This window comes from Molossus molossus, unplaced genomic scaffold (genome assembly GCF_014108415.1).
Source record: "Molossus molossus isolate mMolMol1 unplaced genomic scaffold, mMolMol1.p scaffold_m16_p_8, whole genome shotgun sequence".
Classification (NCBI taxonomy): Eukaryota; Metazoa; Chordata; class Mammalia; order Chiroptera; family Molossidae; genus Molossus; species Molossus molossus.
In genome coordinates, this window is record NW_023425402.1 from 50,686,369 (window position 1) to 50,709,734 (window position 23,366).

At 44.7% G+C, this 23,366-nt stretch overlaps 1 pseudogene; it reads right to left on the reverse strand.

The window, feature by feature from the left end:
- Positions 1-22,166, reverse strand: part of LOC118620723 — a 28,097-nt pseudogene extending 5,931 nt beyond the window's left edge.
- Between the last annotated feature and the right edge of the window lie 1,200 nt (positions 22,167-23,366).

Here is a 23,366-nt window from a genome sequence, read left to right on the forward strand (position 1 = left end):
GTTTATTCTTTCTTATGCTGTGTCTATTCTTTTGTTTAATCATCTTTTGAATTTTAAATTAAAATTATTATATATTTTGTTTCTACAAGTTCTATTTGGTTATTTTTTCCAAATATTACTTTTCATGTTTTATTTATATTTTAAATTCTCTGGCAAGTATTTTATTGTGGGCCCAGGGCCCAGTGAACAGGAGTGGGAGATTGCAGAAAGTGAAATAAAGAGAGAAAGCCAATACAAGGGCGCCCTGTGGACTGATCCACTGTGGACACTGGGACTCAATTCCATCAGGAGCTTTAGAAGAGCTGGCATCACAATTTTCCACCAAATGAGTGAATGACAAGAGCATTTATCCATTATACCATCAGTCAAGGTTGCCCCGGGGATAGCAACTTCCCTGTCCTTCCAGATATGCATGCCTGAGTGCCTAGCTGGTTTCTGAAGACACCCTGACTGACATCAGAGAAGGCCAGGTCTAGAGAGTGAGAAATAAGTGGTACAGCCAAAAAAACAAAACAAAACAAAAAAAACTACCAGATTACACCTGTCACTCTATATTGCATAATTGCACTTACCTGGTGTCTTTTGGGGTCTGATTCTTATGACTGTAGTTTCTATTGGCTCAAGCACACTCAAGCACAAATGATAATTTTTTAATGTGTTTTGTGATATTTTTCCCTGAGCATTTATTCTTTGGTGGTTTATCTGTGGGAATTCTTTGAGAATTGATTTTAAGATTTTAACCCCTTTAGGGTGGGGTTGCTTCTGATTCTGCCAGGCATCTAAGTGTACTACCAACCCAGAATCATTTACTATATTCTAAACCTAAAGTTTCTTCGGTACCACTCTAGTACTGTGAATTTATATTAGAAACCCAAATGAAGTCTGTTTTGTGATTTTAAATTCTTAGGAGAGTTTTTTTTTTTTTTTTTTCTTCACCTCTTCTAGCACTAAGGTTTGAGAAATTAGTTTTTCTTATTTCTAATGTACAAAGTGGATCTGTGGGTCATGAGGTCTCCTATTAGACTCCCACCTCGGCCAAGGCCTGGACTTTGACTTGTGTCTCCATGCCCCATGACCCTGTGAAAATCAAAGATCAGGGTCACCAGGATGACCCTGAATAGCAAAGTAAAAACCAGCTTCAGAGTTCAGCTTACCTCTCTGGGTTCACATTTTCATGTAATGTTAGGTACGTCAGTTTTCCTTCCCTGCTTGCCAGTGTATTAGCATGTTTAAAAAGGTTTTTTTTTCTTTTAATTTTATGTATCTGTTTTCAATGGGAGGGTCAATCAGACTATTTAGACTGCAATATTGCCTGAAATGAAAATATTCATTTTTGATTTTAAGTCAGAAAAAGTAACAAAATTTCTAATAATCCAGGAAGTCTCCAAAGCCATTATTACTGCCAAACAATAACCAGAGCACATGTTGGAGAGTGTTTGCCTCTGTTGGAATTTTTGTTTCTGTTGCCTCAGCTCTCTCATCAGAACAACAGTACCTGTTCCATAGGGTTGTGATGAGAATGTAATAAATTAATATACACAAAGCACTTAGAGTGGTGGAGAGTATCAAGGGCTTAATATACATTAGCTATTATTATTCTTTCAAACTTACCTTCTAGCCAGTCTACTCTTTCCATTACCCTTGGATTGAATTGAGTGTGTTATTATTTCTCTTAAAGCTTTCCAACTGTTGCCCTGGCTGGTTTGGCTCAGTAGTTAGAGCATCGGCCTGCGGCCTGGAGAGACCCGGGTTCGGTTCCCGCTAAGGGCACGTACCTCAGTTGCAGTTTGTCCCTGGCCCTGGTTGGTCGTGTGGATAGCAGCCACTCGATGTGTCCCTTTCACATCGATGTTTCTCCCTCTCTCTCTCTCTCTCCCTCCCACTCTACCAGAACAAAAAATGGAAAAATGTCCTCGGGTGAGGATAAAAAAAAAAACCAAAAAACTCTCCAACTGTTAATAAGGGGAAGTCTTTCTCTAAGAACACTTATTCCATCACTCAGGGAGAATGTTCAGCCCTGCCGTCCACCATACCCCACACACTGTTGCTGCCTTCCTATCCGCTCTCCGTTTCCTTATCTAAGGAGTGGTAGGGTTCACTGTTGGCGGTTCCTGACAGTGCTGTCCTACTCAGGGGCAGAACTCAACACTGCCATCCCACCCTACTCCACTGACCCTCGTACTCCTAACACTAGAGCAATAACAAGCTTCAGTAACAAGGTTTATAGCATTGGGCAGACCTCAACATCTGAAACCATCAGATCTAGGTTTGAGTTTCAGTCCTGTGACTTACTAATGATGTAAGTGATGCTTTCATCTCTACTGACCTCTCAGTGTTGTTGCAATAATTAAACAAGATAAAGTACTTCAAGACCCTGCTAGCTATAAAGCCCCACATTGATATGGACATTATTAAGAGTTTGGGAATCCTTGTTTGAAAGATAGGAGGTGATTAAAAAACAACAAATCTTTATTTACTTTTGGAGGAATCAAGCACATGGTTGATAAATTCTTGTGAGGACAGTAGGTTATGTGCCATGAGCCTAGTTGATGTAACATCATTAAACATGAGTTGACATCACCACACACACCATTGTGCTTCCTCCACCAGACCAAATGCAGTGATCATTAACTTATGCATGAGAGGCTAGAGTTTGTGGGTCAACACAGAGTTCAGCTGTATGTACTTATTCCTCTAAGTACTTGTGACACATTGTGTCAAAAGTTCAGTGGCTGAGTTTCATATAGGGCAGTGTGACTCATCGGGATTATTAGGATCCTCCTGGAGTAACTCTCCTGAGTTGATTGCCTTTGACAGATCAGTTCGCTTAGATTAAAAAGCAATTGCTGCTGTCTAGTCAAATTTAAACACTTTGTCTAGAAGAAGCTGAACTCTAACTCTGTCCAGTCTATAGAAACACCTTGATGTGAAAATTACATCGAATGTAGTGAAGAAAAAAAGGAGTTAGCAATACTCTGGGGTATGGTTTTGTAATAACGTGAAGGAGCGTAAACGCCAAACAAGTGACCTGGGCATATGTGAGGGAAAGAAGAGTACATTGCTTTTAATAGCAACTTTATTTGTGCCCAATGTACTGCTAAGTCGGTAACGATGTTTGGGGTCACACTCTGCTCCACATTCATACAACAATGACCACCATTAGAACTGGAGCAGAGCCTGGCTGGTGTGGCTTAGTGATTGAGCGTCGACCCATGCACCAAGAGGTTGCCGGTTCGATTCCCAGTCAAGGTATGTGCCCAGGTTGTGGGCCTGATCCCCAGTGGGGGGCATGCAGGAGGCAGCCAATCAATGTTGTCTCTCATCGATGTTTCTATCTCTCCTCCCTTCCTCTCTCTCTAAAGATTAATAAAGGAAAAAAAAAAAAAAAAAGAACTGAAGTAGAAGGGATTCGTCTTCTGAGCCGAACAATGGAAAGTGTTTTAGAATGGAGGTATCTCCTTCCCCCTTTCCGAATGGGCCCAGGAATTTAATAGAAGAAACAATAGCATCAAGGGGACTGAAATAGAAGTATGCTAAAGTTAAATCATCTTTGTAAAAAATGAGTGGAATATCCCATTTAAGTGATGAAATGGAGGCTGAAGGACACTAAGCTGACATTCATCCTCTCTCTGATGGATCAGCAAACAGAGTGTTGGAACTAGTATGAAGAAGAGGAAAGACTCATACATACCCTCCCTTTCATCACAGGTTCCTTTTATATTTAGGCTCCTATATCGCTTTGAACCTGAAGGTTTAAAGTGGAGGAGATGAGAAGCCTGGCTTAATGGGCTCCTCTCTTCTTTCTTAGGAGTATAAACTCTCGGGGAGTATAATCCTTGGGTGGATATAGGCTACAGAAGGCAATGGTTATATAATTTTAATTTTAATAAATGTGTACTGAATTTTTTCTTAAAAAGCATTGTTACCATGTCCATCTATCTGTATATATGTTAACATGTGTGACCATCATGATGATCTAAGTTTAGACCATTTTTATCACCCAAAAGAACCCAGGTGTTTATTAGTAGTCGGTCCAGCAGAACACTGAGAACCAGTAATCAGTGCCAGGGGAAGACTCCAAACACATGGGAGAGAGCAAAGATCATCACAAAGCCAGCCGGCAGGCAGAGTAGGTGCACTTGGCCAAGTACAGCGGTTGGACCCAAATTCTGGCTTGAACATCCTCTTGGTGTTGGTGGGCAGGATGAAGAACATCCAAGGTAGATGGCCAGCACCAAGATGACCTGAAAGGCCCGCCTGCCCAGCATAGTCTTGAGCAGGTGGTGACCATGGTGCTGAACTGGATCAGCAGCATGACCAGGAAGACCTTGCTGGGAGGGCGTGATGTCTGTGGCCTGCTGAGTGCTTCCCAAAGGCGCAGAAGGTAAAGATATTCCCCGGGAACATGAGGCCATGAAAGTCGCCGCCACGCAGTACCCGGTGTGCAGAATGCTGTGGAAAAAACGCCACAGGGGCCGATACATACTCTGGGACAGGGACAGATGACTGTGCAGCTGGAGTCTGACCACCCACACCTCCCCAGGGGCGACTCCACCTCCTCCAGTTGCCACCACCTCCGCTGCTTCCTTCTCCTCCGCCACAGATTCCTTGTTTAATCACTGCGGGTCCTCTGGCCTCTTCTTCCTCCTAAAATGCAAATTGATGCGCTTTGTATCCCTGGGCTTGAGCTCTCCCAGGGGTTCGTTCCTGGGGCCACTCCCTTGCTTCAGCCTGGATGTTGTCCTCCTGGGACCCTGCAAGGCTGCTGGCTCTTCCTCCCCCCGTGGTGCTTCGTGGTGAGCTGGTCCCCCTCGTGGTCCCAAAGGCCACAGTACAACAGTCAGAAGTGGTGGAAGAAGAGGGCCATGAGCTGCACCAGGTCCTGCACCACGTCGTTGGTGATGTCAGCCTTCTCCAGGCCCACGATGCCTGGTGGGAAGCGGGGCTTGTTCTCGTAATGCTGCAGCACCACGCGGCTGTTCAGGGGAAGAAGCCGAACTAGAGCAGGCGCGTGGTGCTACCATGAGCTCGGGGAAGACGATGCCGTCACCCAACGCTTGCTGGGCCCGGGATGGACAGCATGGCCCGCAGGAAGCCCAGCACCGGCAGCACCAGAGAGGCGGCTAAGGCGGTGACGATGCGGTTAGGACGATGACGAAGTAGCGGGCACGGCCTGCAGCAGCTGCAACGCGGCCCCGCGGGGGAACCGCTCGGCCGAGCAGTCGCGGGTGGAGCACGTCTGCGCCACGCACCCAGTGCTAGGATAGCGAGCCCCGGCCAGAGCCGCGCAGGGAAGTCCTGGGCTCCGGGACCTTCTCCTCGCGGCTGCTGCTGAGGGTGCTGTGAGCAGGTGCTCACGGGCTGCTGTCGTCGGGGTGCTCGGTGGCTAGGTCCCTGCCCACAGGACACGGTGCTCGGCGCACGGCGGGCTTCGGCCTGGCCTGGCAGCGCTGCCCGCTTCGCTGAGGGTCCTTCGGCGGGAGCGCTTGGGGTCCTCGGGAATTGCACGGTGCTCCGCGCTGGCCGTGTCGCCGGGCTGGGGTCTGACGTTGTAGAGAATGCCATCTCGTCCTCGGGGCCCTCCGGTGGTCCGCTTCCTGGTCAGGCCAGCTCCCGTGGACAGCCGCCTTGCCAGCTCCTGCCTCCGCTGTGGCCTTGGCACCATCTGGCCGTTGCTCAGCCATACCATCTGCTCTGCCGTGCCATCTGTCAGGCTCTCTGTGTGGAGTTCCCGGGGTCCTCAGGCTGGACTTCCGCCTCCCCCTCTCTGTCGGAGTCGAACAGGAAGTATCCCTGGAGTGGATGACTGTGGTGTGGTCCAGCCAGAGCCACCAATGGGTCTCGGTAGAGGGAGGAGGCCCCTGGACTGCTGGGCCCTGGCTCTTGGCTTGGGCCCGGGGGGTCTTGACTGTGCTTCTCCTGCTTGGCAGGGATGAGCTCCATCTGTCTTTTCAGAGGGGCCAGGGACTATTCTGCTTTTGTGGGGGTGGTTGATGCTTTTGAGGTTGACACCATTTGTAGAGGGTGAAGTGCCTGGAGGCCTGCAGAGCAGAGGCCTGGAGTTCTGCCCTGATGTGCATGAAGTCATGGCCAGGAAGACACATGCTGCAGCAGCAGCAATAGGAAGCAGACCCTGTCTGGGAAGATGCTGGTCTCCTCCACCTGCCCCAGGCAGTCCTGGTCCTTGCATAGCTTTGACTGTGCACACGAGGCTGAAAAGCTGGATGACTTATCAGAAGTTGCTTGGCGTTTGCTCCATGAAGATGAAGGACAGGAGCAAAAGTATGTTGTTAGAGATGATGACGGTGATGTTGTAGAGAACGCAGCAGCCCTATAGCATGAGGTGGGTACACATGTCCGTCTGCAGCAGGGCTGTGCTAAAGAGCAGCAGGTAGATGCATGCCAGCAGGTAGCCCAGCCTGAAGATGCTACTGTGGGTGGCTCTCTTGACGAATACCACCACTGGCACCTTTTAGAAGAGATAGCAAATGATGTCCACCTTCAGCATGTCATTCACCTGCTGTGAATGAAGTTGGGTACAGGGTTGGGCTCCCCCAGCCCCCAGGCTCCAGGTGGTCAGGTCACTCTTCAGTACCTTGGCGGAGAACACCTGACACTGCTGAAAGACTCAGAGCAGCAGAAGAAATTACTGATGAGGTTGGTGGGGTTGGAGGCCCTGAAGAACTCAGGCAGGTACAACCACTTGATGAATGTGAAGTTCCTGAGGATGGTCTGGCTCCAGTGCTAAGGGTAGTCTGAGCAAAGGGCAGGGGGGATGCCTAGGCATAGCAGGTACTGGTACAGCAGGAAGATACTAGGAAGAGACAGTAGATGGGCCAGAGATGGGGGATGGCCCACAGCACCAGTGGGTGAGGATGACCACCAGCCAGCAGCTATGCAGTATGATTATTAAGTTCATGTGGCACCCAGTCATGTTCATGACTATCAGGAAGACTATCTCCAGCCCAAAACTGTGGAAGAACTTAAAACAGCTGAGCAGGTCTTGGTCCAGATGCTGGCAGTGTTGTTAGCACACGTGGCCTGGGCGGGCAGTGGGGCCAGCAGATGCTGTGTGGTCAGTGGTGTTCTTGGCACTGATAAACCATGGCCTTGAACACCAGCAGCAACAGGATCTGTAGGTGGTTCCGGATGTAGTCCACGTCCGATAAGTGCTTCTGCAACCCAAACCAGTTGATGGGACTCTGGTACAACAAGGATTGGTTTATCTCCATCTGCTGCGGTTGGTGTGATTGGGAGGGGCTCACTGTATTGCTGGAGTACTCACAGGGGCTGGCAGTCTTGAGCTGGCAGAGCATTTTGCACACAGTAGTGATGCAGGTCACAGGGTGCACAGGCAGGAGGCCATGGGCCAGAGGTGGGAGAAGGCAGGAGGAAGGCTCACAGCAGGACCAGCAGGATGTTCACTACCAACACCTCTGTTGGGGCCACCCGGATGGTATACAGGTCACCACTTTGAAGCTCCAACAGATGCTGTACAAACACCTGCATGCACAGGTGAGGATGTCCCAGAAGCCAGCAGGCAGGTCTAGCAGCGACTTGGTCACCAGTCCCCACTTTTTGACTTTAGCTTTTGGGACCTGTATGGCCTGGTGTGAGCCACCTGTCCTCAGCCTGTTATCTCTAGGGACCTCTTCCTTCTCCTCCTGCTGCTATAGTAGTGGGGTTTCACTCACCACATACTGCCGGTGAGCCCAAAGTGGGAGGTGGCACGTGCCCCAGGTTGGTGAGGCATGAAGAGCTGGTGGAAGTAGTGCAGCTGCAGGATGCAAGTGAGCAGGAAGAAGCCAGGGATGAGGATGCTGGAGAAGAGCTCAGACACACTGAATTGCTCCAAGCCCAGGTCCTCCAGCTGCTCATCAGCGAAGCACGTCAGATTGTGCCAGTACACGGGGAAGTTCTAGAACTGGAAGGTATAGGTGGCAGTGAGCACCAGCATGGGGTAGGCCATCACCAGCCACCAGAACACCTTGAGCAGTTTCCACCACAGGCTGTAGTAGCCCTGGACGACGGTGAGGCAGAACGGGAAGAGGAACATGTCGACAATCTTGTAGACCAGGCTGTAGGGAAGCTGACTACCAGGAACATGCCAGCACACATGTAGACTCAGTACTTGGCATGAACCCTATACTTGCTCCCCCAGGCCCCAGAGCAGCATCTGCGTTTGTGTGGGCTCTGTGTCTGCCACTGTGACCTCCATCAGTGCAGCAGGGGCCTTTGCTTTTTTCCACAACTTCTCCTTGACAAACTGATGTAGCAGGAGCCAGAAGGTCAAAGTGTACAGAAACAGCTGCACAGAGGGACGATGGAACAGCAGAAGTCAGCCAGCTGTACTGGGTGACGCTCCACACCATCATGGGGCTCAGGGCACCCACAAAGCTCCAGCCCATGGTGACATGGCCCAGACCGTGCAGTGGTGTATGTCTAGGCTTAGCCAGTTGGGGTGCCGGGACTACTGCTGGACAGGACTGTGACCAGTCAGGTCGTGTACTTACTGGCCTCTGGGTCAGGCATTGTGGGTTTGGCATCATGTGCTGGGCAGCCCCTTCTCCTTGGAGCAGCGACCTGGCTGGCCCTGGGGCCACTGGTCCACCTTGGTCAGCACCACCTCCCACTCCTCCTCACTCCTAGCCACCTCTTTCCTCTGCTCCAAGGGTTGGTATGTGTGGAGCTTTAGGAGTGAGGTTCAGGAGCTTGGCTGTAAGACTATGAGGTCCTGGAAGAGACTGCAGTTCAAGGTTATGCATCTGGAGTCAATGAACCTGGAGGAAGTTGTGCTTCAGCTCTCTTTGACATGATGGGGTGCTCTGAGTCTCCACCCCCTTTCTCTGATATCTCCTCCAACAAGCACATTGGCACTGCAGGCCAGCAGGCCGCTGCCCGGGACCGGGGAGGTACACCTGATAAAGCAGGTGTCCTCAAGTGAGCTCAGGGAGGGCAGAACCGCCCATGAAGCAGAAGAGCTCACCTGATCTTCGTTTTCACTACATGAATACAGACAGTGAAAGCAGGGCCTTTTTGGTTTTACGGAGGAGGTGTCAGGAGAGTTACCACAGGGTTAACTGGCTTGTGGCGGTCACATGTTCAAAATGAGGTTGCTTTATGATCCTTTCATGTCGGTTCTTGCTATCACTGTGAAGCAGAATTCACCAAACACTGAATTATTCACCCACTAATAGGGAATGTGAATTGGGATTAGATTGTGGTGACACAGGTTAGTTTTACCCTACTGAAGATGTGTTGTTGCCATGGTGACCCTGCTCCGTATAAGAGGAGACACTTTTAAATAATCACAATTCTGGAATTCCCTTTAACTTTAGAGAAGTTCTGATCTTCACACTTATGAATTTTATTTTGTTAATGCTATTGGGATGAAAAGTTTAACAAACTTACTATAGTTATCTTTAGATACTCAGAATTCTGTTCCTAGAGGGATTTTGGAGATTATCTGGCCCAGGGATTAAGCAGCAGCAGCTACTCCGTGCCAATCAATTATTGCCAGACTGGAAGGAGGGCTCAGTGGATGCTGGATCTTCCAACTTAAAAAAAAAAAAAAAAAGCCAGAAATTTGGATATTTATGGAAAATCTTCAAAACTTTAAATGGCAGCAATGAATTCAAAGCTCCTAAAACTCTGTTAAAGCCAGGGTCCCTGCTCTTTGAGCTTATTTGCATTCTGCTTTGTCCTCGGTGTGCTGTGGATTGGCCATGTTGTTGAAGAGTTTAATTAAAGGAATTCTAGGAGACTGTAGGTCTTGCTAGAACTGGAGACTGACGCAGACAAGAGAAATGTTATTAGCTTGAGCTTTGTAATATAAATATTGGCTGTTTGGAACCAGATGGGTATTAAGAAGTCATGTCGGTGAACTTTCTTCCCTCCTTAAGCTTTCACGCTTGATTAACTAGTCATTTATAAAGCTGGGTCTTCCAAGACACTCTATGTTAGCCCTGGGAGCTGTCCCTTCTACTCAGCTAGAATTTGACAAAATGCTTTAAAATCAAGCATCTATTCTCTTATTCATTTCAGGTTTTAAGGATTGGTATCTTTTGGAAGTGAAGCTCTCATAAAGCAGCAGCCTGGGCAGGTTGACATTCAAGGGGAATGGCCTGGGAAACTTGCCCATGGAGAATCCAGCACCATCACTCAAAGCAAAGCTCTCACTGCATTTAAAGCCATACTTGGAAGGGACTAAAAATACTCACATTTTGAAAATTGAGACTAGATGCCATTTTTTTGGGAGATAGAGATAGAATAGTTGTTGTGATCTCTTTCTCCCTGCCTGCTTTGGGGATTTTATTTCTTCATTCAAAAAACAAAACAAACCCCAAAAGAGCTACTTAAACATTCTGCTCCCTGAAATCGGTTGAGCTCTTTCTAGACGACTGCCACAGTTCTTAGTTCCGATACCTTCCTCAGGATTTCCTGCCTGAGACGCTATCTCACCGTGGAATAATGAAGCCTCTGGTGACAGCCTGGTTTTCTGGTGCGAGGTTGATCATGTTTTTCAGATCGCAGGAAGAGGCAAGGTGAAGTAAGCCCTAACGCTTCTCTTTCCTATCTGTAAACATTTAGAATAGAAACCTTTGACCCAACACACTGGATGTCTAACTATGTTTCACCAAGTAAGGCGAGCCTCTTAAAATGGGACCATTTAATGGTAAAAATGAAAATCTTGAACATTCAGCCCCAGAGAATGCCTGATGCTGGAGAACTCTAATAAATGAAGTATAAGAACCTCTCTTCTGAAAGATGGACGTGCTTTTAAACCTTTTTGTGACTTAAGTTTTTTAGTCCATTTAGACAATATAGACACCCCCCCCCCTTCATCACTAGCAATTGAAGTATGCTTTTTATATACCAGTTGGTGGCTATGAGATGTTTCTGAAAATTAGCCACTAGAAAGTACATTTTATGTGTGAAGCAAGATTTTGGGCAGATGGACTCAGCTTAAAATCGAGACTACCCTAAACTGGCTTTCAGGGTCACAAATTAATTCCATGTGGAGTCCCATCAAATGGCATTAAGTGGAGCATGGTGTAAATGCTTGAAATGTACGTCACACTTGCTGAGATGGCTGGCCTTTCTGATAAAAAACGAGTCCAGAGGCTACACATGTGGTGTTGCTGTTTATGCACAATTCACTGTCAAATTGCAGCACCTGGAGAAAGACGGCTGCCTTCCTCGTGTGCGCCACTCCTCCCTGGAGGGTGTTACTGTCTGTTTTCTGGCCAAAATTATGGTAAATAATGATAATAATTTTAGAAACAAGCTTCATTGTTTTCCAAACGTTCCATTCCCAGTTGGTTGCTCTTAAAAAATGTGACTTATGACCCCTCCTTGGGAGGCTGCGGTTTCTTGCTCACGTGTCTAGTTAAGATCTGTTCACAGGGCAAAGGAGGAGATGGCGTGTTTTTCAGATGCTGACTGTCCAGTGACCACTTGCTTTTATTTGTAAGAAAGAGCCTGTTGTGTTTCTTTCTCTTCTGAAAGCAGTTTATTCAATTTCAGCTTGTTTTCTAGTTTTGACCAATATGTATGTATTATTTTGAAGGTGTTTTTCATAATTATCATCATCATCTTAGTTTTACTTTTGTAAACTTTAAGGTCTGTGGCTTCAAATTATTATTGTTTCTTTATTCATTATAAATATCTTTTATGTGTTTATATTGAAGCTTCATTATGCTTAAATTGATGAAAATAGTATATATAACCATGGTTTAAGTCTACCATGACCATGCTGTTTGAAATATTCTGAATGGGAAGTTGATGAGGGAATAGTAATTTGATCCACATATCTGTTCAGGCCACTATATATAGGTTAGAGTGGGAAAGAGGTGTTGGCATCCATTCAACTCCCAGCTATCTGGAGTCCCCTCCCCCAGCTCCTTTGTACATTTGTCAGACCCTGCATATCTGTCAAGCATCTAGGTACAGGTAGAATTAATTATGTGTCCTGCAGACTCCTTACATTGATGCAGGATGAAAAGCTTCTTTTATGCAATGTTTCTTTAAATATGGGGAGTTTTAAATGGACCGCCTTGGGACCATGCTTTCAATAACATGTTGAAGACATTTTCCCCAAATTGCTACTGTCAGAGAACCTAGACTTGCATTGAAGGAGGCAGTACAAAGCAATTTATGTCAATGCGACAAAAATCCAAACTTTATTGAAATCACTGTATTGTTCACTGACGAAAAAGGAGACTGTAATTTTGAAGGCCTCTCTCAGTCACTGAACTGCCACTTGGCTGAACTGTCCTGTCTATTGTGAGTGGATCTCTGCCCATAAAATGAAATCTCTTTGTTGCTTATAGTTATAAGTTTTTGTTCTTTCATAATAAATCTAGCCCGAAGACATTTCTTCCCTGTAAATTTGTCTGCACCGACGTGCTCGTAAACAGTACCTGCTTCCATCGCCAGTGGTAGACCAGGTTCAAGCCTCTTGTGGAGTAAGCATATGCGCGAGGAATCAATATGTGTTTTATTAACACAAAGAGACTCATTGGATTGATTTTTTTTTTCTTTTTACCTTTATGGGCACTTGCTATAAAAAGGTAAATTAAAAAGTTAACCATCTGCTACCTTACTTTTCATTTAAAATCTTTTATTTGATTACTCTTTTCAGGTAATCAATGCTTTCTATTTTGCTATTATGCTGGCTAGAGAATGAAGGTTGTTTTAATTTATAGCTTTTATTTATCTAACAGTATTGTCAGAGTCACAGTCTTTATGCATCCTATTAGTAGTCTGGAAAATATTTCTTACTACATCGAAACAGAACAAAATTCAATTTAGAAATATAATTTCCTGCCATGGAGACACTTGATAACAGGGGGGAGATTAATGGAGCCCAGTGACAGAAACTTGATTTAAAGCAGGAGATTAATACTGCTTTATCAGCCTACACTGCAAGTGGATTGGCTCCAAAAGAATAAAAAAAAAAAAGTCTGTTTGAAGTTGCTGAGTTGTCGGCTTGTTGGTTGGAAAAAGGTCTCTGGACATTTATTTTGTTATTGCTGAGTATTTGCTGCATGCTTGTCTACTTGATAACATAGGAACAAACGTGCGCACAACACCAGACTTGCTTATTTTACAGTAGTAACATGTTTCTTATTATTCCTTTTGATCCCACAGGAAGCTTGAATGCTGTTGAGGTCAGCTTCTGACTTAAGGGGATTACACTCAGTAAATCATGTCAAAATTAACGAATAGAATTGTGCTGACACTCCAGTTTGGTTGGATTTAAGTAGAATGTTTAAATGGTATTTTTAATTGCAAAGCTCCTGCCCCTAAATCCTATTATAAATACTTTTTTTCTATCCTTTACAGAAGTTATTAATTTCCTTTCCCACCTATAAAAGTATGAATCTTCCAGAATGATTTAAAGCAAACCTGAAGACTACCTCAGTGGGTTGCAATGCCCACTAGATCTGTTCTGAAACAAAGTACGGAGCTGGGTGAACTGTTAGAATAAATACCAAAGGAAATGGGTCCTGATTTTGATTTAAAATTTTTTTCATTCTGAGTAAATCAAAGTATTCAAATTGCTGGAATTAAATGTTTTGAACTGGTGCTTGAGCTATATGAATTTTTAAACTTGTATTTGTCTAATAAATCCCTCCTGGGACATAAAAAAGAAATAGTAAGTTCCTCACCCAGTAGCTTCACAAAAATGGTTACATATTTTACAAAAACTTGAATTTTTAAATTAATAGCTTACAGACAAATTACTGACCTTATTACTGAGGAAGATGCTTAACAACTTTTATTTATTTTTACTAACTTTGAAGTCTTGTAGAAATGAACTGAAAAAATTTGCATTAATTTTATTAAGTTCTGTAATAGAAAGAGTATTTTGCTAGCAGTCAGAATATCTGGGTTGTAGTTTAAGGTCATTTAAAAACTTCCTGTGTTCCTACAGACATTTTAAAACCACTTTCTGTTTCCAAGAGATCTGAATAGTAATAGTATCTGCCTTACTACATCACAGGATTACTGAGAATGTTGAATGAGATAATTTAGGCAAAGTGCCTGGGTGTATAAAGGACTATAGGAGTATAAGCAGTTTTACTAAAACAATATTAGTATGCATAGACGAAATATATTGCACTTATGATTTAAGGAAGGAATTGAAGGAAGATGTATCATTTCACATCTACTTTTATTTTATGTTGATGTAACTGAAATTATTAATATTTCTTAGATTGAACCACTAAAGGTTTTTAACATATTTTTAAATATATGGAGAGTAATGACCTATAGTACACTTCTCTTTGGAACTAAACATGGAATAAAGAAAGTAAAAGAAATTTAGGGCCAATTTGATTTGTTCGTGGTGGCCTCTCAATACATTAAAAAAAAAAAAGAAGGAAGATAATGAATGATAGTGAAAATGGTCAGCCTAGTGGACGTGAGTGCCAAGGGCTCTGAGCCAGGTGCATGGCCTTTGGTCACCTATGTGATCTCTTTTGGCTTCATTAGCTTGTGGACTCTCTTAGTTCGGGGATTGAAAACATTACATATACCTGCAAGGGATATTAGACCCCGTTAAAACTCTTTTCCTGGCTGGAAGCACACAACAAACTCCCAGGTGAAGCATCTTAGAGTGGCTAAACAGTCACTCAGAGAGGAACGAGTTGCTTTCAGGAATTTAAAATAATTTCAAGCCATAAGACTTGAGCAGAGAGGGCAACCTAAAAGAGTTTTTAATTTCATTGAACGTGCATATGCTTTTCTTCCCTCTTGTTTCACGGGTCCAGTGGGACCTTCAGTGAATATGCCCCTTTGACCTTTCCTTCGTCATCAAATGACCCTCACCCTGCTTTTTCTCGTCTGCACTTCCTTTCCCAAGTGGCCTTTCTTGGTGCGGCCGTTTAAATTGTGCAGTGCCTGCTTCAGACATTGTCACTGGATTAATTTTAATCCCTTCCATTCTAATTTCGATGGGGCAAGGGTGCTGACCTCTTGGGAGCCTGTTTGGGTTTTGCCTGGGGTTCATGACATCCCCAAATTTACAAACAATGTATTTTCCATCTTTGAGAACAAAGTATTGGAGATTTTTCGATTTCTCTCTCTCTCTCTCTCTCTCTCTCTCTCTCTCTCTCGCTCTCGCTCTCACTCTCGCTCTCTCTCCCTCCCTCTTCTCAAGAAAGCCAGGTATGAGGGTTACTGACTGAGACAGCTCAGCTGCTGTTAGGAGTCCCAGTTGGCAAAACAGACTTAGAGACACAGACAGGCTTCAATCTAATGTTACTCTTTCTGGAAGGAAACACGGCAGGAGACAGCCAGGAGGTATACAGTATCATCAACATATGAGGAGGCCCAGCAACTACTCTAGTTGATCATTTCTTTGCCCCCTCCCCCATGCAGAGTCCAGGTGTGAGAGCCAAGGTGTGTGGGGTCACCTTGTCAGAGAGAAGCCACAATCTCCTCTCTCCACCAATCTCCTATATGGTTTTCATCAAGCCCGAAGTCTGCATGGCAGCCCGCAGATCCCCCAAAGCAGGTTTTTGTTTCACACAATACAGAAGGAGACACAACTGTTCCCATTTATCTTAACTCTACTGTTTCCAAGGAAACAGGGCAATGGGAGCTGAGGTCATTCTCAGGCTGGCCTGCCTCAGCCTGGCCTGATATTAACCCTTTATTCGCACTCACACATGCTGCTATAGAAATGGTAGCATCACTACATGCAATGCAAATGCTAAGCTTTGCTGTGCTACTACAGTGTCTTTAATTTCAACATTTAGCACTATATATTTTCTAGGTCAATAATTAGAGAAAGAAAGCCTTTAGATATCCATCCATCCATCCATCCGTCCATCCACCCATCCAGTGTCCACATTTATTGAGTGTACACTGCATGCCTCACCTGATTTTGGGTACTGAGGATGCAAAAGTGGACAGGACACAGATCTGGCCACTGAACATGTTAGAACTTGGGTTAGGGGCAGTCTGCATGTGGAATGCTACAACCCAAATCCCCAAGTTCCATACAGAACAGAGTGCTAGGGGAGCATGGCGAAGAGAGCAGGTCACTTTTGCCAATATTTAGTGTCTTTTATTATTATTTTTTTAGCCTCACCCGAGGACATTTTTGCATTTATCTTCAGGTAGAGCAGGAGGGAGCGAGGGAGGAAGAGAGAGGGAGAAACATCGATGTGAGAGAGACACATCAAGTGGTTGCCACCCACACAACCCTAACACGACCCCAACTGGGGCCGGGGACAAACTGCAACAGAGGTACGTGCCCTTAGCGGGAACTGAACCCGGGACACTCTGGTCCATGGGCCGAAGCTCTAACTGCTGAGCCAAACCAGCCAGGGCAATATTTTGTGTCTAATAGACAGACCTTGTTCAGCCTTTTCTTACAGGAAGATCCATATAGAATTATAACTGATGTTCATAATGATAACTCTGAGATGTTGTAGGATCATAAAGTGCCCTCTGAAACATTGAAAAAAGACTTTGGAGCAATCGGTATTGTGTTATATTCAGGTGACAAATATAAGACGATGTTAGTATTCCTCCCAGCGCATTAACACAATATATTGTGTGTCTGTGAAGTGAATAATAAAGGTTTGTTGAGTTAAGTTTAAATTAATACCTCTAGGGGTATTTTATGATATTTAAGACATTAAGTAATGGAAAAAATAAACAAGAGTACCTCAAATCCAAAATTTTGGAGCTTATGCCTTCCAAGAGTTCATCCATGCCAAAAAAAAAAAAAAAGAGAGAGACACAGAGAGAATTATTCAACACATTAGATAGTGTAGTTCTGTAATCGGTTATGAGAAGGTGGTGTGTTGAGTTATGCTACATCCCTACCCTTGAAACAGATGTCCAGGGGCGTGATCACCACCATCAGCGGGGGAAGCCATGAATCTGACCCAATCATTCTGATTTCACTTAAGATATTTGTTTGTAACATTTCCATATTTTTTTTCTCATTATCTGAGTAGAAAACTAATTTATGAATCTTTTGCCTACTTGGGGGAGAATCCAAGTTGAATGTTAGCTGAGAATGTATTCAACATTCAGATTTACTTTCAACAAACAATTTCTGTGTACCTACTGCATGCCCGGCACTTCTACATGACTTATCTAATCTGATTCTCACTATAAGCTTTGTTCACTTTTCAGCTGAGAAAATTAAGTTCTTAGAAGCTGAGTGACTTGGCTGAGTCACACAGCTGGAAAATGGCAGAGTTGGAGCTTGAACCCTCCTGTCTTGAGTGAAAGCGTTCTATTCATCACATCACTGCCAAGTGCACGTTGGGAAGGAAAAACAAGAACAATTTTTTGGAACTATTTAGAAGTCAGAAGGCAAGAAGATGTAGAGATAAGAAGCCATAAAGTCATAGTAGTGTCTCCTTAAACAAAGTAGCTCCTCGAACAAAGCAAGTTTAGCCTGTGTGCCTTGCATTTACCTTTTTACTTTCTATTCCAGTGTAATGTTTGTTTCCTTTATTTCATGCTTACCTCTTAATCTTTATAATCTATTTCTGCCTTTGGGTTATGAGGTTGATAAAGCCATTGTCTCACTACTGTCTTCCACAATGAATGGCATAGAACAAACCCTGAATAGATGCTTATAGAATGAAAAAAACGAGTAAATAAAAGATGACCAATGAAAGACCAAAACCAGATTTTAATAACCTTTAACCCCCATTAAAAGGCAGAATTGGTGAAAGCGGAATTGTTTAAAACTGGCCGAGCACACATACTGAACCAGCACTCCCTCCCCAAATCTCTACTCATTAAAATGAGAGGAAAAGGTTTCTTTAAGAAGGCCTAACTCTTGAAGGAAAGGGAGACAAGGAGAAGACACCAGCCATGAAACGCTGAAGGACGGAGAGCAGGTACATCAGTTGCAAATGGCAAAGCAGATTCGAGAAATCTGAGCCCTGACCCAGAGTTGGAAAAGTTGAAAAAGCGATTTGATTAGCACTGCAAAACCCCAAGGAAGCCACAGAATTGGTGTCACGGGTTTTTTCTAGAAGAGGAAGTAGTGGTGGGGCCAAGGACAGGACTGTTTGAAAATCTGTTTGAGACTCTGTGGCAGAAAAAGTTACCACCCCCAAATCTAACGTCCTTTCTTCCTCTTGGACTAGAACCTTCATCACTGAGCTGTGGCTGAGCACGTGCGGCCCAGCTAGCAGTTACATTCCCGTCTTTCTCGCAGGGAGATGTGGCCACATGAGTACATTCTAGCTAATGGGTTGTGATAGGTTGGGATCCTTAGAAATGAAGCTAATTGCCCTTCGATTTCTCTCCCCTCTCTCCCTGTGGGCTGGAATGTAGATATCGTGTGATAAGTTAGTTCTGACCATGCAGTTAAAGAGGACCTCCTAGGAGAAGGGGGTAATAAGTAGAATACACTTGGATCTTTGGATTATCTCATTGAGCAAATTGTACACATTCAGGACCATCTGCCTACTTTTGAACTACTATTTTTTTTTTTTTTGAGAGAAATAAACGATTTTCCTAATTAACATAGAAAGAGCTCTTAAGAACTTCTCTCCCACTCTGCCCAACCTTGGCAGGAGATTGCAGGTTTATTTGTACTGAAAATGGAGAAAAGTGAATGCTTGCATACTGGCAGCACTCCACTCTCCCTCCACTTCTCCTACTGGCCCCAGAATGTAGAGTCTCACCGCACCTATGTGCCCGAAACGAAAAGAGTCCTCTCTGAAAAATTTGACCAGTCCAGGAGGAAAGATCTTTATCACTTGACATTCAGTGTTTGCCAATGAAACCTCCTAGACCGACGCCAACACAAAAGAACCACGTTGCTAAGTTCACTAGGCACACAGAGCTTCTGATGAACTTATTACCACAACACTTTTAAATAGAGGCAGATGACCAGGGATCTTCAGATATTTTAGGAAAGCATCCGATAAGGCAGACAGAGACCGAAACAACCTAAAAAGGGGCCCTGGAGGGAATAGGCACTAAGAAGGCAATAGGAAGAAGAAAGAAAGCCATTAATATAGTCAGAGAGATGAAAAAAGATATTGCAGCCATAGACAAAAGTAGTGGCTATAAAAAAAAATAACATTCAGAAAACAAGAGATCTAGAAAAATAAAACACTGAGAAAAGAAATTAAAAATCAGTGGAAGGTTGGGAATATCAGGTTGATGAAATCAGCCAGAATGTAGACCAGTGGTTCTCAACTTGTGGGTCGTGACCCCTTTGGGGGGGTCAAACGACCCTTTCACAGGGGTCACCTAAGACCATTGGAAAACACATATTTCCGATGGTGATTCATAACGGTAGCAAAATTACAGTTATGAAGTAGCAATGGAAATAATTTTATGGTTGGGGGTCACCACAACATGAGGAACTGTATTAAAGGGTCATGGCATTAGGAAGGTTGAGAACCACTGTTGTAGACCAAACAGTAATTTAAAACATTTTCCAGTATTGCAAGAGAAGAGTTTCCAGAATCAAAGAGACCTTGAACTTGTAGGAGTGTAAACAGATCCAACCAGTTTGGGAAACAGTTTGGTACTGCCTGTTGAGTAGAATCAAAATTGAAACAGGCTCATAGACACAGAGAATGGACTGGTGGTTGCCAGAGGGGAGCAGGGTTGGGGGACTGGGAGAAAGAGGTGAAGGGATTAACAAGTACAGCTTGGTAGTTGCAAAACAGTCATGGCGATGTAAAGTATAGCATAGGGAACAGAGTCAATAATACTGTAATAACTATGTATGATGCCAGTTGGGTACTGGAAATATAAGGGGGAACACTTTGTTATGTGTATGATATTTTAACCACTATACTGCACACCTGAAAACAATACAAAATAAAAGTAAACGGTAATTGAAAAATTAAAACTAGCAAGGGAAGGGTGGTGGGAGAAATACACCAAAGAACTTCTCTGCATATATGCATAACCAATGGACACAGACAACAGTGTGGGGAAAGGCAGGAGGGGGGCAGGAACGGGGACACGGGGGTCAATAGGAGAAAAAACTGTAATACATTCAACAGTAAAGATAAGTAAAAAATATAAAATTAAAAAAAAGAAGAAAAATTCATATTAAAAAAATAAATACAATTCATCAAGAGAAAGTAGGCATACATAAGGGGTAGGGTTTTTATAACAAAACTGATAGCCTCGTCTGACCATTAAAAAATGTGCATGTGTTAGAGCATTGGCCTGCGGTCCAGAGAGACCCTGGTTCGGTTCCCGCTAAGGGCATGTACCTCGGTTGCAGTTTGTCCCCGGCCCTGGTTGGTCGTGTGGGTGGCAACCACTCGATGTGTCCCTTCATATCGATGTTTCTCTCTCTCTCTATTCCTCTCTCTCCCTCCCACTCTACCTGAACAACAACAACAACAAAAAAATGGAAAAATGTCCTTGGGTGAGGATTAAAAAAAAAAAAATGTGCATGTGTAACTTTGTTAAAAATAAAACTAACATTTTAAAGAAAGATGTTATACCAGTTTCTTTTCGTAACGATGACAGCGACTGTTTACTGAGGACCTTCTGTCTGTTAGGCATGACAATAATTTCTTCCCGACATTATTGCTAATTTTAACACGAAGCCCGCCAGTGAGCTATTACTACCACCATTAACAGAGAAGAAAACTACCCTACAAGAGGAATTAGAGGTCTTTGCCAACGCCACATCTGTGTCCGAAGTCCCCCCTCTGTGCTCTAGGCCTGCCTTTCCTGTCTGCGGCCGCTGGCTCCCGGCGCTGCCTGGGGATAGGCGTGTTCCTGACTTTGCGGGAGTCCTGGGAACTGAGGCTCACGTGGATTTGCTGTGTGACATACATTCTGATGCAACAACAGGAAGTCCTGAATTTGATCACAAGAAGTGGCAGCTGTGCTGTCTTCCAGCAACCAGAGGCATTTAGAGGCCTTGCCTGCTGGCCACTGAGGAGAGGGAGCCCTCCATGCCAGGGCCTTTCCACTAGAAGCATGCGGAGTACAGTTGGGAAGGTGGATGGCAGGTGTCAACGTGTGGATGAAATACGGCTTTTGATTCTCTTTTTTTTTGTTTGCTAGCTTTCGACTGCTAGGTCCTGTAGAGGCAACTTCTAAGTAAACCAGAACTGACAGATAATAAACAATAGCTAGGGCTGTAGCAACAGAAATCGATGCATTTCAAGTTCCACATAAGAGAAAATAGTTAAGATGTTTCAAGTCCTTTTAGAGTGATAAATGCAATTTACACAATAAGCAAGAAGCCATGATTGGGAATAGATGGTGTAAGATCCCATCTAGGACATGGAGAAGGGTGTCTGATGGGGTGATGTTGCTCACCTTAGGAACAGACAGCATAATCAGCTCTGAAAGTTATAAAAAAACTTGTGACTATAAGCCAAAGAGACAGGAGAGGCTTGGGTTCTGTGTTTGTGCCACTTGCCCACGGAGTGGTGATAGGGCCAGCCTGGACCCTTCGGCCGATTGCCTTTGTTTTAAGAGGTGCTGCCTTGCTCGTCTGAGGGAAGTGGAATCAAACATCGGTCAGGTCTGCAGACACACAAGGACTTTTCATGCTAGTAGAGGCAAGAGGAGCCCGTGTGTTTCCAGGGAGCGTTCCCCAGGCCACTGTCAGTCTTATACTATTTGCTACAGTTAGTCTGAATGACACACTTCATTGATGGGATCCCTTGTGGGGCACAGAATGAACTCACTGACGTTTTATGATGATATCTGCTATCAGACAGGCTTCTTGTGTCTCCCAACCTGTAATGTCCGCACATGTCAGTAATCTCATAACAGGGCCATGAGGGAGATATATCCCCCTTCTCCCTCCAAAGACTATACTCTTGATGGCAAGGGCACTGCCTCCCTCCCTTGAAGAGGGAGCTTTACCAAAGCAGAAGGTATTTTGTGGCCGTAGCAGAGGGGCTCCGAGCCGAGCATTGAACACCTCTGCTCTCTCAAGGTCATTCTGTGATCCTCGGCAAGTTAGCAAACAGCTCTGAAACTGGGTGCATCTGTTGTAAACGGGGTACCGCTGGCCCCTGCTTTCGAGCGCAGCCTCGGGTATTTAGTGGGACGATGCACCGGAGCACGCAGCGGAGCCTGCGCGTAATCAGCACCCGACAGACCGGAGCTTTGTAAATTGCTGTTACTCTAAGCTTCCTCTCCGAACTCCTGGGACGGGCGCAGTAGAACTTCCCCATGAGGTTGTTCGTGGAAATAGAACGACTGTAGGTTAGGAGTCTGGCTCAGGATGAGTCCTTGATGAACAGTGGCCTCTTTCCCTTCGTCCTGCAGACCCCATCAAGGGATGGAGCTGCACAGGCGTCAGCAGTGTGAGGGCCGGTCCCAGGAGCACGCAAACCGCAAGGAGATTAGTTAGGTTAATAAGATGTGGTCTTTTTACTCTCTTTACCTCATTCGATGTGGGAGTTGATGCTTCTCTGGCTCACCAGGCTCCAGGTAGAGGCTTCATTCCGGGCAGTGACTTGTCAGGCTGTGCCTTGTTTCCTGGTTCCAGACCCATTTGCTCCCCTGAAATACCCCCCTTTCCTGTTTAATGGTTAATAGCTAGAGAAAGAGGTCTAAAGAAAATGTCTCTGCTCTTTCTTACCCACTCCTTTCTCCTTTATTGCCTCACAAAGATTAAGAATGTATGGCATAATCCAGTGTTCCCGTTAACTGTTGTTGGTAAAATAAATAAATAAATAAATAAAAGTCAGCCTAAAATGTAAAGACTGATCACATCAACAGACATTTATTATCTTTCCCAGTTTCTGATCAGGGATTTGGGGAGGGCTCACCTGGCCAGTTCTGACTCGGGGTCTCTCATGTGCATGCAGACTGTACAGAACTGGAAAATCAGGGGCCTACAGTAGCCAGGTGCTGGTTAAACACCTCTCTCTTCCTGTAGTGTCAGCACCCATACTGTCCTTGGGCGGGATGGTTCGGTTTCCTTACTGCATGGTGGCTTCCGGCGAGCTCGGCATGTGGCTCAGGGCTGTAACATGGGTGTTCCAGCGAACCAAGCAGAAGCTGCACCGCCTTTTACGACCCAGGCTCAGGAGGAGGACTGGGTACATACGTGTGGGGCCCAGTGCAAAGTGAAAATGTGGGTCCTTGTTAAAAAACTATTAGAAATTTCAAGAGCATGGAACCTTTCCGAGCATGGAGCCCTCTGTGACTTCATAGGCCCCTTGACTATGAGAGTCACAGTGTGGCTCTCACCATATGCTATTGGTGAACCAGTCATGAAGGTCAACCCAGATTCAAGGACAGGGAGCGTAGGACCCTCCTTATAATGACAGGCCTGTCAGGCAATTTGCAGACATGTTAAAATCCTCACATCCAGATTCTTCTGATTTTCTCTTTCTTTGACTTTTCTGTGTTCTGCTGATGATTCT